Genomic DNA, 10,214 nt, shown 5'->3' with positions numbered 1-10,214 from the left:
CAATAATAGTTTTCATTATTCTTCTTCTTTCTTTTCTCTTGATTTTACTAGAAAGCTTTCAATCTTCATCCAATTGAGTAGTTATCTTGGAAAAGAAGCTATTCATACTTGGATCTCTTCTGAACCTTGGAAAAGGGATGAAGAGATCATGCTAGAAATGCTTTCTCATGTTGGACCAAATTGGGGTTTGGGCGGATATGATGACATATAATTCTCCCAATACTTTGATTTAGAAATACATGTGGTATAATCAGTGACCACACTTCATCTCTTCTCATGAGCAATTAGACCAAGGAATTGGCTATTGATCTGATTTGAGAGATTGAATTACTAAGAAATTGGAATTCAATCACTTAAGATTGCCAAGGAGATCAATGAATGCATTGATTGAGGAAGAGATGAAAATGAACTTGATTCGGAGAATGCAACATCTCCTAAGCCCAATATGAATTCCCCATTTCTGATCTTACCCATTCTATTTACTTTATGCCATTTACTTTCATGCTAAACTTCCCTTCCCCATTTAAGATTCTGCAATTTACTTCCCGTCATTTATTTTCTGCTATTTACTTTCCCGCCATTTAATTTCCTGTAATTCTCAACTCACATTCTGCTTAGCTCAACTAGAACATTCCTCCAATTAAAGTTGCTTGACCAATCAATCCATGTGGGATTCGACCTCACTCTTTTGTGAGTTATTACTTGACGATAATTCAGTATACTTGTCGAGGGAGATTTGTTAAGGGACAAGTTTCCGTGCATCAAGTTTATGGCGCCGTTGGCGGGGATTGATTTTGTATCAACAATGATTAAATTGGTGGATAACTAGATTGAGCATTTGTTTTTATTTTGTTTGATTTAAGTTCATTTGAGTAATTTACTTTCTGTTTAGCTATTTTCTTTCCTTTCCCCTACCCATTTTCTTAGTTGTTTACAATTCAGTCACTAACCCACTAACTGTTTGATATATTGCATCACTCACACTAACAGCATTTCTGTAGAAATTACTGTCAGCACCTATCCTTCTTGCTTGTGCCTTGTTGGTTGTATGACAGGTAGAAGAAGCGGGGCTTCAAATTCCTTTGATTCTGAACCTGAGAGGACCTTCCTTAGATTAAGGAGGGAAGCAAGAGGAAAGAGAGTAGTTGGTGCTGAGGAAGAGGAATAGTACTTTGAACCAGACATGGATGAGAATACGGAAAACCATCATGAAGAAGAGGCTCATAACCATGGCAGAGAAGGTCCAGCACATCAGGCTGAGCAAGAGAGAAGAGTTCTGGGTTCTTACATCAACCCAAACCCAGGAAACTGTGGGAGTAGCATCCAAAGGCCAACCATACATGCCAACAACTTTGAACTAAAGCCACAGCTCATCACCCTTGTTCAGAACAATTGTTCATTCGGAGGAGGTGTCCAAGAAGACCCCAATCAACATCTAACCACCTTGCTGAGGATATGCAATACTGTGAAGTCTAATGGTGTTCTTCCTGACACCTATAGACTACTTCTGTTTCCCTTCTCGCTCAAAGACAAAGCATCTAAATGGATGGAATCCTTTCCAAAGGAGAGTTTAGCAACCTGGAAAGATGTGGTGAACAAGTTCTTGGCAAGATTCTAGCCTCCTCAACGGATCAACAGGTTGAGAGCTGAGGTACAAACATTCAGGCAGCAGGATGGTGAGACTCTATATGAAGCATAGGAGAGGTTTAAAGACTTGACAAGTAGATGCCCGCCAGATATGTTCAATGAATGGGTGCAGTTGCACATTTTCTATGAAGGCCTTTCGTATGAATCAAAGAAGGCAGTAGACCACTCATCCGGGGGATCTCTGAACAAGAAGAAGACCATTGAAGAAGCCATAGATGTCATTGAGACTGTAGCAGAGAATGACTACTTCTATGCTTCTGAAAGAGGCAATACTAGAGGAGTGATGGAGCTGAACAATGTGGATACACTGCTAGCTCAAAATAAGATGATTACCAAGCAATTAGCTAACCTCACCAAGAAGATGGAGAGGAATCAAGTAGCAGCAATCACTACTTCAGCAGCAACTCAAGAAGGAGTGAATGAAGAAGCAGAGGGTAGTCAGGAGCAAGCCAACTACATTGAGAATTCACCTAGGCAGAATCATGACCCATACTCCAAAACGTATAAACCTGGTTGGAAGAACCACCCAAACTTTGGATGGGGAAATCAACAAGACCAAGGCCAAGATCAGAGATGCCACAACCCCAACAACAATGCAACTCACCAACACTCCACACAGAGGTCATACCAACACCCACCCAACAACACTTCTCAACATCCATACCAAAGTCAAAATGGCCCTTCTCATCCTTCCAATCTCAACTCTCCATCATCGGAAGAAAGACTATCAAGGATTGAGACTCTACTTGAAGGCTTATGCAAGGAGATTCAAGATAGTAAGATGTTCCGAGAGGAAGTGCGATCTAACCTACAAAATCAAGATGCTGCCATCAAGAAACTTGAGATACAAATTGGCTACCTATTCCAGCAAGCTCCTGGCCATGACCTTTGCAGCAACATTGAGTCAAGGCCAAGGGAGGAGTGTCAAGCCATCACCCTCAGAAGTGGGAAGGAACTGAAGGAGACTTCCAAGAAATCACAAGAGAAAGATTCAATTGGAAAGAAGGAGGAACAAGATGAAGTTCAAGCCCCCACCTCCAACTCACATCAAAAGGAAGGAGAGCTAAAGCCATATGTTCCGAAAGTCCCATATCCTCAACAACTGAAAAAGAAGGGGGATAACAGCCAGTTCTCCAGATTTTTAGAAATATTCAAGAAACTACAGATTAACATACCCTTTGCTGAAGTAATAGAGCAAATGCCGCTCTATGCCAAGTTCTTGAAGGAGTTGATGACCAAAAAGAGAAGCTGGAAGAACAACGATACTGTGATACTAACTGAAGAATGTAGTGCCATCATTCAGCATAAATTGCCCCAGAAAATGAAGGATCCTGGGAGCTTCTAGATTCCTTGTATTATAGGAGAAATAATAGTGGAAAAGGCTCTATGTGACCTAGGAGCCAACATAAATCTAATGTCTGTAGCTATGATGAGAAAAATGAAGATTGAGGAGCCCAAACCAACAAAAATGGCCTTACAACTGGCAGACCGATCATTCAAGTTTTCTCACGGCATAGTGAAAGACTTGCTAGTGAAGGTAGGAGACTTTATCTTTCCAGCAGATTTTGTAGTGTTGGACATGAAGGAATGAGCTAAGGCTTCTATCATCTTGGGAAGACCATTCTTAGCTACTGTCGGAGCTGTCATCGATGTCCAAAAGGGTGAACTGACTCTTAGACTACACAATGAAACAATGATGATCAATGTGTTCAAGGCCATGAACTATCCACAGGAACCATCGGGAGAATGTATGAGGTTAGACTCACTGGAAGATGTAGTACAAGAGACTTTTGAAGAAGAAGAACTTGAGGGATTAACAGAAGAGGAGGAATCAGCATCAACCGAAGAAGCTGCAACAGCTGAGGTTCAAGTTCAGGGTACAATAGAGGAGAAGAATGGGAAGAAAGAAGCACCCAAACTTGAACTAAAGGCACTGCCACCCACTCTCAAGTATGCATATCTAGGAGAAAACGAAAGTTATCCAATGATCATAAACTCATCCCTCAGCCAAGAACAAGAGGAAGAGCTACTTGAAGTATTGCAAAGGCACAAAGATGCCATAGGATGGACCCTTGCTGACTTGAAGGAAATCAGTTCGGCCATATGTATGCATAAAATACTGTTGGAAGATGATGTCAAACCATCCATTCAACCCCAAAAGAGGCTGAATCCAGTCATGAAGGAAGTGGTACAGAAAGAAGTCATGAAGTTGTGGCAAGGAGGAGTGATCTATCCGATCTCAGACAGCCCATGGGTCAGCCCTGTGCAAGTTGTTCCAAAAAAAAGGAGGAATTACTGTAGTCCCCAATGAGAAGAATGAACTAATCCCTACAAGGACCGTCACAGGATGGCAGATGTGCATAGACTACAGAAAACTCAACGAAGCTACACGAAAAGATCATTTCCCCCTTCCTTTCATGGATCAGATGCTGGAAAGACTTGCAGGACATGCGTATTACTGTTTTCTCGATGGTTATTCAGGATATAACCAAATAGTGGTTGATCCAAGAGACCAAGAGAAAACTTCCTTCACCTTCCCATATGGAGTGTTTGCCTACAGGCGCATGCCATTTGGGCTATGCAATGCACCTGCAACTTTCCAACACTGCATGCTTTCCATTTTTTCAGATATGATAGAAAAATTCATCGAAGTTTTTATGGATGACTTCTCAGTATTTGGAGACTCTTTTCCTAATTGCCTAGATCACCTGGCCCTGGTATTAAAAAGATGTCAAGAAACTAATTTGGTCTTGAACTGGGAGAAATGTCACTTTATGGTGACAGGAGGAATAGTTCTTGGTCATAAGGTTTCTAACTAAGGCATTGAAGTGGACAGAGCCAAGGTGGAACTCATTGAAAAATTACCTCCACCAAGTGATGTCAAGGCAATTAGGAGTTTTCTAGGGCATGCTGGCTTTTACGGAAGGTTTATTAAAGATTTTTCAAAGATAGCCAAGCCCTTAAGCAATCTCCTTGTATCTGATACACCATTTATCTTTGATGAAAAGTTCATGCTGGCATTTGAAAACTTGAAAAAGAGGTTGTCCTCTGCCCCTATCATTTCCCCACCTGACTGGAACCTACCATTTGAACTGATGTGTGATGCATCTGATTTCGCAATTGGGGCAATGTTAGGACAGAGGAAAGATAACTTGGTTCATGTGATATACTATGCCAGCAAAGTCCTCAATGATACTCAAAGAAACTATACCACTACTGAAAAGGAGTTGCTGGCAATAGTTTTTGCATTTGACAAGTTTAGATCATACCTCATTGGTGCCAAAGTGATTGTCTTCACAGATCACACAGCACTTAAACATTTGTTTGCCAAGCAAGAATCAAAACCAAGACTAATAAGATGGATCTTATTGTTGCAGGAATTCAATATTGAAATCAAAGACAAGAAAGGAGTGGAGAACAAGGTAGCAGATCACTTATCCAGAATCCCTCATGATAAAGGAGGAACACATGATACAAATGTAAATGAGTTCTTCCCAGATGAGCAGTTGATGACGATTCACAGAGCACCCTGGTTTGCAGATATTGCCAATTTTAAGGAAACTGGGGCGTTACATCCAGACATCAACAAACACCAGAAAAGAAAGCTCATCAATGACGCAAAGTATTTTGTTTGGGATGAACCATATCTCTTCAAGAAGTGTTCAGATGGAATTCTGAGAAGATGTGTCTCGAAAGAAGAGGGACGGGAGGTCTTGTGGAACTGCCACAGCTCATGCTATAGAGGCCATTTTGGAGGGGACAGAACTGCAGCCAAGGTATTACAAAGCGGATTCTTTTGGCCCACCCTTTTCAAGGATCCCAAAGAACTGGTAAAGAATTGCAGTGAATGTCAACGAGCTGGAAACTTACCCAAAAGAAATGAGATGCCACAAAATTTCATCTTAGAACTGGAACTGTTTGATGTGTGGGGAATCGATTTCATGAGACCTTTCCCAACCTCATATTCAAACAAGTACATCTTGGTAGCAGTGGATTACGTTTCCAAGTGGGTAGAGGCTGTTGCAACCCCAACGAATGATAACAAGGTGGTCATGAACTTCCTCAGAAAGAATATCTTTAGCCGGTTCGGAGTCCCACGAGCACTCATCAGTGATGGAGGGAGCCATTTTTGTAACAGACTACTAGAAGCTCTCCTCCTATGATACGGGGTGAAATACAAGATTTCTATGCCTTACCACCCCCAAACAAGTGGGCAAACTAAGATATCTAACAGAGAGCTAAAAAAAATTCTGGAAAAGACTGTGGGAGCATCAAGGAAGGATTGGTCGAAGAAGTTGGATGATGCTCTTTGAGCATACAGAACGGCATTCAAAACACCAATCGGGATGTCCCCATACCAACTGGTGTATGGAAAGGCTTGTCATCTACCATTGGAGCTGGAACACAAAACCCTCTGGGCCCTCAAGCTGCTAAATTTTGATAGTACTGCTACTGGTGACAAGAGAGTCTTGCAGCTGTAAGAAATGGAGGAGTTCAGATCTCAAGCCTATGAAAATACCAAGATTTATAAAGAAAAGGCAAAGAGAAGGCATGACCTCCATTTAACACCCAGAAGCTTCGAAGAAGGACAGCAAGTGCTCCTCTACAATTCCAAATTAAGACTCTTCCCTGGGAAACTTAAATCAAGGTGGTCAGGACCCTTTCTTGTCACAAAGGTCTCGCCGTATGGGCACATAGAAATCATGAAGGAAAGTTCAAAGAGGATGTTCACTGTTAACGGACAGAGGCTCAAACACTACATGGGCCACATGGGGAAAATCCCAAAGTGAAGTATCACCTCAAGTGATGGAGGAATCGTCGAGCTAGCGACGCTAAAAGAGCGCTTCGTTGGGAGGCAACCCAACCTAAGGTAGTTCTCTTTTCATTTGCATTTTAATAAAAATCACAAGTAGTTTCCCCCGTATTGTGAGGAGCTAAGTTTGGTGTTACACACCAAAACAATACAAAAGTGAGTGTGTAATTCTAAGTTTGGTGTTCCACCAAAGATTTCAGTTAGAATCACACTACACTCCTTCAAGCGCAAATTACTAGATCCAACCAATCAGAGGAACCACTTAACAGTAGTTAGTTTCTAGTTGTCTTGCTAATAACAACACATGAGATTTTCTGCATGCATTCAACCTGCTGTATTAGGCAAGGAACTAAGTTTGGTGTTCACACACCAAGTTAAGTTCTAAAATGCACAAGCATACATGCATACTAACTATCTCTCAAGTGCTTTGGGGACAAGCAACTTCCAATAACTTTGCAGGGATTTAATCAATCTTTTGGAAAAACAGTGCACCATCATCCAAGGAAGCGAGGAAGGATGCAGAAGCTATGGAGGATGACAACAAATGGGTAGCTGAAAGGCATCGCCAAAAGGTTGTATTGTTACTTGACTCCATATGCTTGGAAATAATCAATTTGGAAGTCTGAATGTGCCCTTGATTAATAGTCACTCTTTAAGCTTAATTCACTAGAATTTGATGTTTGTTTTTGCTTAGGTCTATACTTGCTAGTCAAGTTGCCTATTTTTATTTTCATCTTGCTTATTGTATGCTTGTCCTTTTAAGCTAAATAAAAAAAAAAAGAGATGTTATGAAAGACCAGAGTGATGTTCAAATTGTGGAGTAGGTTCTTAAATTTGTGGTGTAGTAATCACTTAGCTAAGTTGGTTCACTAACAAGGTGGGAAGGCAACTATCTGTCCTGAATCATATACTTGAAACACACCCCATGAGACTAGCTAAATAATAATATCCTAATAAGAAAAAGGAAAAGAACAATAAGATTTGAAAAAGAAAGAAAAGTTAATAAAGAATAAGGCTAGGCACCAAGGGCTTGAAACTTAAGGGATGTGTCTGTGGTGCTCTTGTACCAAAGATCTGCTTGGATGAATAAGTTCTTAGGAGTGCTTCATCACTTGGTAACTTGGGTTAACTAACCCGGGATTATCAACTGAAAATTCACTATCAAGAGCAACCTTGCTACAGAATATTTAGTAACCCAAAGAGGTACTGGACACCAAGACCTCAAGGAAAGAAAATAACAAACCATGTGCCTGTGGTGTGCATGTATGGGGGAGAGAGACTTGAGGGAGTAAGTCCTTAGGGGTGTTTTAACACCTAGCACCTAGAACCAACTGGTTCAGGAGTGTTGGCTGAAAGCTTATCTTAAAGAGTCGCCCCCTCACAGAACACTTAGCCTAAGGATGAAATAGACCTTGGAAAGACAAAGGGATCAATAAATAAAAGTCTCAAAGGGTGCAATCAAGTGAGTATTCCAAGGCATGATAAAGGTCTGAAAGCCAGTAAAGGAATGAACCTAAGTTGCTATGCATGAAACCCCATAAAACCAAGAACATGACTTCCACAATAATGATTCATTCATCTTGTCATTTTATTCATCATTCTCTTGTTCCAGTACTTGCTTAGGGACAAGCAAGCTTTAAGTTTGGTGTTGTGATGCCAGGGCATTTTGGCCAGTTTCACTGACCTTTTCTTTATGATTTTAAGGTAGTTTCATGCATTTTCTTAGGAAATAAGCAAGTTTTGGGTAAATAATCACTTACATCTTGATTCAAGCAAACATTGTGAATTTTACATGATTTCATGAGAATTATGCATGAATTATAGGACAAATTGAATGATGCATCTCTCATAACTTGGATTAGAGCTTTGATGCACTTTATTGCTTGATTTCAGGACAAAGGAAGCAAGGAAGAACCATGTTAGTAGCCACGTTAGTCTAGCTAACGTGACCACTAACGTGGAATGGAGGCTAACTTGCAACGTTAATGAGAAAAGTGATCGCCATTAACGCCTTTGTGAGCCATCATAGCCCACATTAGTTGCCACGTTAACTATGTTAACGTGGAAGCTAACGTAGAAGAGAAGTAGAACTCCAACGTTAGTGGTAAAAGTAAGTACCACTAACTCTCCAAAGAGGCAATTGTCAACGTTAAGAGTCACGTTAATTCAGTTAACGTGAACTCTAACGAGGAAGCCAATGTTAGTGACACTCACCTTTGTCACTAACGTTGGACCAAGCTCATAAGGGCCACGTTAAGAGCCACGTTAACTCAGTTAACGTGGACTCTAACGTGGGGAAGCAAGGAATGGCCAACGTTAGTGACACTCACCTTTGTCACTAACGTTGGACTAAGCCACTTTGAGCCACGTTAGTTGCTTCGTTAACTCAGTTAACTTGGAAGCTAACGTGAAGGAGAGAATGATGAGCCAACGTTAGTGACACTCACCTTTGTCACTAACGTTGGAGATGGCTATCAATACCACGTTAGAAGTCACGTTAACCTAGTTAACGTGAACTCTAACGTGGGAAGTAGGGGCGTTCTGAAGCGTTAGTGACAAAGGTAAGTGTCACTAACGCTCTCGAAGATTTGGCAAGCCTACGTTAAAGGCCACGTTAACTATTCTAACATGAACTCTAATGTAGGGAGAAAGGGGTACTCTCAACGTTATTGAAAAAGGTAAACCCCAGTAACGTTTGCGAAGGGTCAAGGGTCAACGTTAGTGGTCACGTTAGTGCCACTAACGTTGAAGTTAACGTGGACCACTTTGGGTTAGGACGTTAGTGAAAAAGGTGATTGTCACTAACGTTCTCAACCCCACATTTTCACTTAACGTTAACACCACTAACGCCCTAAGCTAAAGTCCCTGCCTACTTCACAATTTCTCTACAAGTAAAGCTGAGCCCACTAAAAAAGATAACTGCTTCAACTCAAGATCCAAAGGCCCATATCCAAGACTTGAAGAGCCAACTAGAAGATCAGAAGAATAGTATAAATAGGGAGAGCTTTGAACTAGAAAGGAGCTTTTGGCATTATTAGAATTACTCTCTGTATTTTACTTTCTCTGCACTTCTAGTTTAACTTTTAGAATGTACTCTCCATCTTTGCTTTCCATTCCCAGAGCTATGAACAACTAAACCCCTTTCATTGGGTTAGGGGGCTCTGTTGTAATTTGATGGATCAATAATAGTTTTCATTATTCTTCTTCTTTCTTTTCTCTTGATTTTGCTAGAAAGCTTTCAATCTTCATCCAATTGAGTAGTTATCTTGGAAAAGAAGCTATTCATACTTGGATCTCTTCTGAACCTTGGAAAAGGGATGAAGAGATCATGCTAGAAATGCTTTCTCATGTTGGACCAAATTGGGGTTTGGGCGGATATGATGACATATAATTCTCCCAATACTTTGATTTAGAAATACATGTGGTATAATCAGTGACCACACTTCATCTCTTCTCATGAGCAATTAGACCAAGGAATTGGCTATTGATCTGATTTGAGAGATTGAATTACTAAGAAATTGGAATTCAATCACTTAAGATTGCCAAGGAGATCAATGAATGCATTGATTGAGGAAGAGATGAAAATGAACTTGATTCGGAGAATGCAACATCTCCTAAGCCCAATATGAATTCCCCATTTCTGATCTTACCCATTCTATTTACTTTATGCCATTTACTTTCATGCTAAACTTCCCTTCCCCATTTAAGATTCTGCAATTTACTTCCCGTCATTTATTTTCTACTATTTACTTTC

At 40.6% G+C, this 10,214-nt stretch overlaps 1 non-coding gene across 1 annotated transcript; it reads right to left on the bottom strand.

Annotated features, from left to right (window-relative positions):
• Positions 1-1,636: 1,636 nt before the first annotated feature.
• On the bottom strand, positions 1,637-1,743 carry LOC148548222 (small nucleolar RNA R71). Its single transcript, XR_015897837.1, has one exon. It is a non-coding gene; the product is annotated as a small nucleolar RNA R71 (small nucleolar RNA).
• Between the last annotated feature and the right edge of the window lie 8,471 nt (positions 1,744-10,214).

The sequence above is a fragment of the Arachis ipaensis genome, chromosome B8 (genome assembly GCF_059453495.1).
Source record: "Arachis ipaensis isolate K30076 ecotype BB chromosome B8, ASM5945349v1, whole genome shotgun sequence".
Classification (NCBI taxonomy): Eukaryota; Viridiplantae; Streptophyta; class Magnoliopsida; order Fabales; family Fabaceae; genus Arachis; species Arachis ipaensis.
Note: the sequence above shows the minus strand (reverse complement) of the source record. Positions and strands in the feature narration are given on the sequence as shown.